We start from the raw sequence: 9,396 nt of genomic DNA on the forward strand, positions 1-9,396 counted from the left end.
TCAGTGAAGATGGAAAAATGGGATCCCCATAGGTAATATTGAAGGGTCTCCACTGCCCATTTTATGGCCAAACATTCCTTTTCTATGGTTGGATACTTCTGTTCATGAGGCAAGAGTTTGCAACTAATGTAGACCACCGGTGGGGTTCATTGGAGTCATCAGGTTGCAGTAATACTGCACCTAACCCTTGATCAAAAACATCTGTCTGGAGCAAAAAGGGTTTGGTAAAATCCAGACATCATAACAGTGGATGGGTGCGTAGACTCTGTTGCAGAGTTTCAAAACTAGGTGTTTTTTTGGCTGTCAGGACGGGAATGCGATTCAGGTTTTTTGCTTGCAACAAGGTGGTCAATGGGGCAGCCTTCTCTGCAAAGTGGGGTATAAATCTCCGGTAATATCCAACCAATCCTAATATGACTATGAATGCAGAGATGGGGTTCTGCTGTCCCTCGGAGGCCACCACTCTCTTCTGTAGAAACATTTCTTCCCAGGAAAAAAGAGGAAACACAAAATGATAAAACATCATGTGGAACACTAAATAAGGGACAGGTTAAAGTACAAATACATACATATATTTATCAAAACAGTACACTTTCAGGCTTAGAGTGCTGCATAAATTAAGCAAAAAAGAAGACGAGAACTCTAGGTAGTTCTCAAATTTAGATGGAATGTAGCTCCTGTGTAGCGGACCCTGCAACACCAGTGGCACTCTGTATCTGCTCACCTCAAATGTCAGCTTTGCTAGGACATTTTTTAAGCGTAAGATTAGCACAGTGCCATCCACACAGTGCTAGAAAGATACAAAGAGGCAGATTTATGAAAAGTGGTGCTGAACTTAATGCAGCGCCACTTTTCTTGCACCCCTTAGCGGCCCCCTAACGCCACAACGTGTGCACTGTATCTAAGATACAGCACACCAAGGTGGTAGTGAGGGGTACTAGCTTCATAATTGTTGATGCTAGGCTGGTGCTTTGCAGTATTAGCTTCAAATATGTTGGCACTAGTCCTGCAAAGCACCCAGAGACCCATTGAAAACAATGGGAGCCTCCATTTAATGCCTGCTCTTAGCAGGCATTAAAAAAAGCAATAAAAATGACGCAAATGCATCTGTTAGATTTCTTTGCACCATTTTTTTGCCCCCAGCATACATAGGCCCTCATTCTGACCTTGGCGGGCGGCGGAGGCCGCCCGCCAAAGTCCCGCCGTCAGGTTACCGTTCCGCGGTCGAAAGACCGCGGCGGTAATTCTGACTTTCCCGCTGGGCTGGCGGGCGGTCGCCTTCAGACCGCCCGCCAGCCCAGCGGGAAAGAGGCTTCCACGATGAAGCCGGCTCGGAATCGAGCCGGCGGAGTGGAAGCTGTGCGACGGGTGCAGTTGCACCCGTCGCGTATATCACTGTCTGCGCAGCAGACAGTGAAATACATGTAGGGGCCCTCTTACGGGGGCCCCTGCAATGCCCATGCCAGTGGCATGGGCACTGCAGGGGCCCCCAGGGGCCCCGCGACCCCCCCTACCGCCATCCGGATCCCGGCGGATGGCGGTAGGGGGGGTCGGAATCCCCTCGGCGGCGCAGCAAGCTGCGCCGCCTTGGAGGATTCAATGGGGCGGCGGTACACTGGCGGGAGCCCGCCAGTGGTGCCGGTCCGACCGCGGCTTTACCGCCGCGGTCGGAATCCCCATTGGAGCACCGCCGGCCTGTCGGCGGTGCTCCCGCGGTCCTCCGCCCTGGCGGTCTTTGACCGCCAGGGTCAGAATGACCGCCATAATGCCTGACGCAGGCATAATGTGGCACAAGGGGTTACAAAGTGGCGCAATGTATGCATTGCGCCACTTTGTAAATATGACGTTGTGTTTTTGTCCTTCCAGCGCCACATTAGCGTAAAAAAAATTACGCTAATGTGATGGTGAAATGGCACTGGGCCCTCTTAAATCTGGGAGAAATTCTTTTGTCATTCATACAGCAAAGTAATTAAGCATAGGATTAGCATACTGTCATCCACAACAAGCTGTAAAATGACAAACGCCTTTTACCACTCCTGGCACAGTATTACAGCTTTAGTTGGTAAAATACCAATTAAGCCAACTTGGAAGGAATAAAAACAACTCCTAGCACATGCGTTGCTATCATTATAGCTCTTCAGAGAAGTTTAGCTTTGTCCAGACACAATGGAGCACCCAGACTAACTCAAAACAATACACTTTCAGGCTGAGAGAGCTGCATAAATTATGCAAAAAAGAAGCGGACAACTCTGGGTAGTTCTCAAATTTAGGTGGAGTGCGGCTCCAGTGTAGAGCACCGTACACCACCAGCAACACTCACCTCAAATATATGTAATGCAAAAATAAGCAAAAGAGGTGTGGTGATGTAAAACATTTCTAAAGGGGTAGAGTTCAAAATGGAATATGCTCATCTTAAAGAGGGGGCAAGGGTTAAAGATGAAAGGATGAAGATGTGAAGATACAGATGTGAGAGGGAGAAGGAGGGCCAGCTAGAGGGGGAGTAAAGAAATCCACTGAGCAGAAGGAATTTAATTCCAGACCTGATGACAGTGAAGCAGGGCTGCTAAGGCGGAGGAGCATCGCTCCACTGGTTTTTCCAAAAAGGAAAAATAAAATGATAATAACGCACATTATGTTATTATAATTTTATTTTTCCTTGTAGGGTGGGCGGGCTGGGCTGGAGGAAGGGTGCCCGAGGAGGGCTATGTACATACTAAGTGCACATGTCTAAAGACACGCCCACTTTGCATGTTCTCTACCCAGCTGTATTGCACCGCTGGGTAGAGAACATGCACAGGCTCCCAGGCCCAGTCTGAGCGGCGAGGAGAGACGCTCAGCCAATCACTACGCTGCTGTCAGCAACGTTGTGATTGTCTGGGAGCCTGTGCAGCCAGGAAGAGGAAGAGGACTAAGATAAGTATTTTAGTTTAAAAAAATAAATATTTATTTTGTTGTGCCCCATCCCGCCCTGCCACCCCTGATCAGTGGCAGCTGCCACTGCAGTGAAGCAGGGACTAGTGGAGCGGAGAGTGGGTGGAGTCACACATTTTAGGAGCTCATTCAGAGAAAGACTGAAACATGGTACATGGCCTTTTTTAAGCAGAGGGTCTCAGGCGCAGAGTGCCGAGCTTCGCATATAGCGGAGGTCCTCGTGGGTTAAATCTGAACAGAGAAAGCTCTGTGCATTCTGCACAAAGAGGCCAGCTTCTGACTTTGTGGTAAACAATACCTGGTTCACATCATAACAAATAGCAATGACATTTTTGATTTAGAGTAAATGTGCACTCGTTCTTTTAAACTCTGAATCTACAGTTGCCTCAAAAGGGCATCTGAGCTCCAAAAGAGAATCATTGCAGATCAGAGCACTCATTACTATATGCACATCAGTCCCAGGGTCCAATTTGGTGCCCATGGCTGTGCCTAACTAAGAGTGGCACAGTGCAATTATCCTACCTGTACACATTCCGCAAGGCAGCTCTGGGATGTGGCTGTAACAGGGTGGGCTCACAGGCCATAGGTGGGGAACATCTTGCTGCAAGAGTAGAAATCACTGTCAGAAAACATTATCTCCTCATTTGTGGATCTGCCTTCCTGTATACGTAATGATCTCCTGCCTAACGGAGTCATGAAACCACTTCAGGAGCTGTTTATGCCAATTATTATACATACTTTTGGATTACAGCTATGTCCAAAGCAGGAGAACGCAGCTATATAACTAATAAAAATCTCATAAATGATTTTAAAAAAATGAAAGTGGGTAGTATATATGCATCAGATAGCAGTTCCTCTACATATTTAAATTTTCTGGAAAATAAAACATATGTGACTTGGACTAGGATGCAAATATTCCTCTTCACAAGCCCTTGTGCTCTGTCATCTGAATAGTGGCAATGTCCTGCCCCATGGCCTCCTCGACTCCACATGGGCCAACCTTGATGGCATCCTACAAGATGCAGCATGCCTCTTCAAGGACCTGAAAAATATGACTACTTCACACCCACACTGACGGAACTCCTCTGGCTATTCTTGCTAGCCCACATCATCGTCAAAACCAACTGCAAGATCTATTGAGACAGCAAGACCGGCACCTCTGTCTATCTGTACATGTTCACTGTCTTCAGTGGTTCTTGGCACACCACCAACCAGGGCACCAGCTATGCACCACTGGTCTGGTTCAATATCTTGATAATCCATGAGGACTGCTCCGACCATGCTCTAATTTAGGAAATAGCTGAGATCTCACATCTTTAAAGAAGACTCCATCATCCCAGCGACCCCTCATATCACACATAACCATGTCTTTTCCTTTGAACTGCAACACAAAAAAGATGATGGACGAAGTGCTGAAACTTTCAAACACTCACCCCCAGTCACAGATCAGGGTTAAATCCATAATTGTTTTGGTCACTATGCCACCCCCGTTTGGACCCAGCCATACGCAAGTCAGTCTTGACCCTGCTCCCCTGGGATTGACTTTGAACTGTACAGTGCTCTGCCGCTTTTCATCTAGGTTTACGCTGTGAAAATACCACACAAACAGACAAAACACATTTCCAAATTAGTACAAACTTATTAATATTTAGATTTCTCATTGATTTGTTCAATGCTAAACCAATGGATTTAAGATAGAAGCCACTAACAGGGCAACGGCCTTTTGCCTTCTGACTACTTTGGAGAGTTTGCTACATTAGGTATAATCAAGATTAAATGATGCATGATATTTTTTAAACTTTCATTTGTATTCTTCTTCTTAGCATTTAACACAAAGAAGAGTGCAACTGCATTTCGGTGAAGAACATATAAAAACAATTTCACAACATTTGATATTGTTTTCTGTTTTCTGCTCCTGCAAATAGGTATATAGTGGGGGGAAGGGTAGGCAGAGGAAGAAATGGGGTTAGCATAGCTGGAGATGAAGTTCTGCAATTGCTAGAAGCATTTGAGAGTAACACAAAAGGTAGGGGGAATGAAGAAACGTTGTGGCAAGAAATCTTTGTTGTAGGGCAGCTATCTGAGTTTCAAGAGCTACATGGAGTGAGGCCTTTACATAATGAGATGCAGTTTTACTGATAATCGTCATTTGAATGCAAGTGAATTGTAGTATTGGAAATTATGGGCAGAGGTCTGAGATAGTCTGTGGTGGAGCAGTCTGTGATTTAGAGTAATTCCTGTTATATTTCAAGCAGGAAAGGGCCCCAAATATATTGTTTTGGTCTAGCATTCTGTAGACTATTCCTTCATGTGGAGCAGCTAGTGCTATATCTTCCAGCCGGCCATCATACGTAGGGGACTGTGAGGATTCACTCTTCCGCGATATGTCTATGCCACCATCCTGACGTAGGAGGATCAGCTCGGGCAAGCAGTGGTAAGGTGTTTGGGACGAGAGCGAGAAAGTCCCTCTGGTTGAGCTGGGTGTTGTTGCCACTATAGCGATCTTGTTGGAATCTTCTCTTCTCGTCTTGCATACTACTGGCCACACTGCTTGGTCTGCTAAACAAATATTGATAATAAATATTGCAAACATCTTACTTTAAATTTAGGCCCTGACTACTAGTTGCACTGTACTGGCTTGGTGCAAATTGTGCATGCGGAATTAGGATTACACTGTGGTAACCCCACACAAGTGCTGTGCAATTATGAGTTAAACCCCATGGAACTGGCAATAACCATGCACTGCCAGATTCACCCATCATAAACCTATAGAGAATTCCAAATACCATGGGGTTTAATGCACAAATTTACCACCTGCTGGTTGGATTGGATCTGGTGTTCCAGCACCCAGGAAGGCTAGGTGCACGACCACCGGCCCGCTCAGAATCAGGCAGCGGGGAATTCCATGCCAAGGTTCTGCTCTTCCTGGCTAATTAACAGGGCCTTAAAGTCAGCTGAGTGGCACAACAGCTCTGTTATTAATTTTCTCACATTTGTGATGGAGACCAATGAGAGGGCACCTTTTGGCATTTAGTAGTTTGAAATGACTCTTGCTTTGGGTCGTAGTGAGGTGGGGACTGTTCACAGTTAAAGTCCCCAGACCCTGCTCATCCAACTCCTCTGGGACAGCAGAGAGGAGACAGCAATCACTGTATCTGAGTGATGTTGGAGTAAGGCACATCGCCCTCTTCCCAGTGATTGGCTCTCAGCACTTTACATCTGTCTGGCCTCTGGAATGATGCAAGCATGCTATCAAGTAGAAAACAGGGCCACACTTTTATGAGGGTTTCTGCTATTTTGATACAGACCAATACAACTGCACTTTGGGATGCTTCTTCATTTTGAACAGTTTTTATTTGAGTTGTCGTGAGATAGGGTGTTGTTGGTATCAATCTCCACGGCCCATTTGTTGGGCTCCATTAGCCAGCATAGACGGCAATGACAACAGGGCGTAGACTGGAGTAAGTGTCATACTGACTTGGCGGCGATTTGCTTCCAGTGCTTTAAAGACCTTTCTACCACTGAAAAAGCATGTTGGTGGCCCATCAATAGCACTGGCAATGCACCAATGGCCACATATAGCAATATTAGGAACTGCAATTTACAAACTGCGTTTCTTACCAAAATATAATTTGGAAATCACAATTCCTAATGTATGATAGTTTTTATTTTTGAAATAGCGATTCCTAGTTGGTCAGCATAATTGGCCTATTTCATGAATAATAACTATGTAGGTCACAATTTGCGACCTACCAGGAATTGAAGCCATCACAGGAAAGGTGGTCAAATGGGGGCAAGTCGGTTATTGCTGTTTAGTAGAGCAGACATTTTTTTTTTAAATGCAGCCCATTTCCTTGAAGGAAACGGGACCGTGTTTAAAAATAAAGTTGCTGGTCCTCGGGGCCACTTCCTCTTCTTAATCAAACATTTTTTTCTGCATTCACAAAGGGGAATGGGTCCATTAGAGACCTGTAGGAGGCCAATATTGCAATAATTGTCGGTACCGCAGTCTGTATTTGTGCTTGTTTTCTTTTTTCTTTTACAGTGTTCTAGAGGTGTAAATATTTTAATCTACCAAAGTTCTTTCTTTATTCTTTTCTTTTGAAGTCGAGCATTCAAGACCTCTTGTATATACTTTAGTATATACTTCTATACTTCTTTGTGGGGTCTCTGCTTTTTCACTGGTTTGTTTCAGTGCCCTTAAAAAATCCTTGCTTGCTAGTGGTCAGACCTTGCTCTTTGTCCCACCTTTTCCACAGTTGTACACTCCCCTGGAGCATGGCCCTAGTACTTGTACCCTTCCACTTGTGCCTATGTAGCATGTGCTTAGGGATTACTTTTTTCAAAGGCTAATAGCATTTGACCAGAGCGCTGGACATTTCAGTGGCTCCAGGCTGTTTTTGTTTACAGGGCTCTAGTCTATTACTTATTTTCATCTGCAGTCATGTGTGACTTTGTTTACTCCAATCCTTACTCTCCCTCGCATATTTTCTGTTCTTGCATTTCAAATGCTTGTTCCTTTTGTCTGTCTCTGCGAACTCACAGCGTCAGTTTGAACCGGCCGCTTATGTCAACTCTTTTACTTTTTATTTTCAGTTTGTGTAGCAGGAAAACGATAATAGCTCTAACTCGAGCGAACGCGAGACCCATTGCAGTTCAAATGCATGTGTTATTTTCAGTCTGTCTGGCAATAAAAGTCCAGTCAGTAATTTACAACGCTATGAGCTCTAACTCGAGCAAACATGAGACTATTGCATTCCAAATGTTTTTTCTTCTAGGTTGTTTCTTCGGTCCTCTGGATTTCCTTGAATTGGAACGGGCGGCCCGGGAGAAGCTCCTGACTGATGTGTGTCGGGAGGAAGAGGTAGGAACCAGGTATCAAGTAACTGATTTTATATTAAGGTATAGTGCAAGGTTCACTAGGGAAGGTGTGAGTGGAGGACGTGATGTAGGGATCACTCCAAGTGAGTCACACCTGAGTTGCATGCATCAGTGGTTTATGGGGTTCTTCCTTCACCACCTGTCCCACCATATCTAGGAAGTTATCCCCCCCTCGGGGTTCTCCTACCCTCCCCACGTGTCCCTTAAGTCCAATAGGAGCTCTTTTACTTAAATAGGACCGTGCCATGTGGAGCCACGTTCCTCCAGGAACGTGGCATGGTCTTCTTGAGGTTGGCTTCTCTCTGCATTGCTCCCTGTCTGTCTCTGCCCCTGGTGACATGTCTCCCTCTGTCCTTGCTTTTTCTCTTGGCTCCTCTCCATTGTCACTCCTCTTCATGTCTTCTTCCTCTTCTCTGTCTTCTTTACCCTCAGTCTCTTCTCTCTCCTCCTCGTCTACGTTCATCTCCGCATCTTCTCCTCCCTTTCCGGCCTTGTGACCCCGGAAGTACTATGATTTCGTCGGATCTCCTCCCATCGAAGTGCCCCCGGGGCTGCAGGTATCCCGGCAACAGTCGCTGTCGGGAGTAGCCCTGTAACGGAGTTCCAGTCACATAACTCCCCCTCCCAGTATGGCCGATCGGGCCATGACGATCCGGGAGTCCAGGACAAATTGTCAGCCGCGACCAGTAGCTTCCCTGGAAGATGGGTTGCCTGGAAAGAAAAAGGTTGAAGAGCTAAGAACCATCAAAGGATCCTAGGAATCATGTCTCTGTATCGGGACAACCAGGTTAGAGGAGTGTGATCAGCGAGGATGGAAAAATGGCATCCCAATATAGCCTTAGAACCCGCCATAGCGGGCTGTACTGGCCATTAAAGGCTCGCTCCTGCGCTAAAGGCACGAGCCGAAGGAGAGGGCCTTTAACAAGGGAGAGGGCCTTTAATGGCCGGTAGAGCCCGCCGTGACGGGTTCTAAGGCTATTAGAACATTCTGGCAGAATGTTCTATTAAATAAAACAAATTCATCACAAAGCCTGAGGGGATTAAAATCCCCTCGGGGTCTGCGAGGCTGGAATGTTGGCTCTGGTCTTTTACCAGTCAGTAAAAGCCCGGAGCACTCCATTGTCTGCAAAGGAGATCCGAACATTCCAATGTTCTAATAGGTAATATTGAAGGGTCTCCACTGCCCATTTTACGGCCAAACATTCCTTCTCTATGGTTGGATACTTCTGTTCACAAGGCAAGAGTTTGCAACTAATGTAGACCACCGGGTGGGGTTCATTGCACTCATCAGGTTGCACCTAACCCTTGGTCAGAAATGTCTGTCTGGAGCAAAAAGGGTTTGGTAAAATCCAGACATCATAAAACTGGGTGGGTGCATAGACTCTGTCGCAGAGTTTCAAAACCAGCAGTTTTTTGGCCGTCAGGAAGGGAATGCTATTCGGGTTTTTCGCTTGCAACAAGTTGGTCAGTGGGGAAGCCTTCTCCGCAAAGTGGGGTATCAATCTATCGTAATATCCAACCAATCCTAAAAAGGAGCGTATTGGATTTTTTGTAGTGGGGTAGGGGATGTCTTGTATTGCTTGG

The sequence above is a fragment of the Pleurodeles waltl genome, chromosome 6, assembly GCF_031143425.1.
Source record: "Pleurodeles waltl isolate 20211129_DDA chromosome 6, aPleWal1.hap1.20221129, whole genome shotgun sequence".
Lineage (NCBI taxonomy): Eukaryota > Metazoa > Chordata > Amphibia > Caudata > Salamandridae > Pleurodeles > Pleurodeles waltl.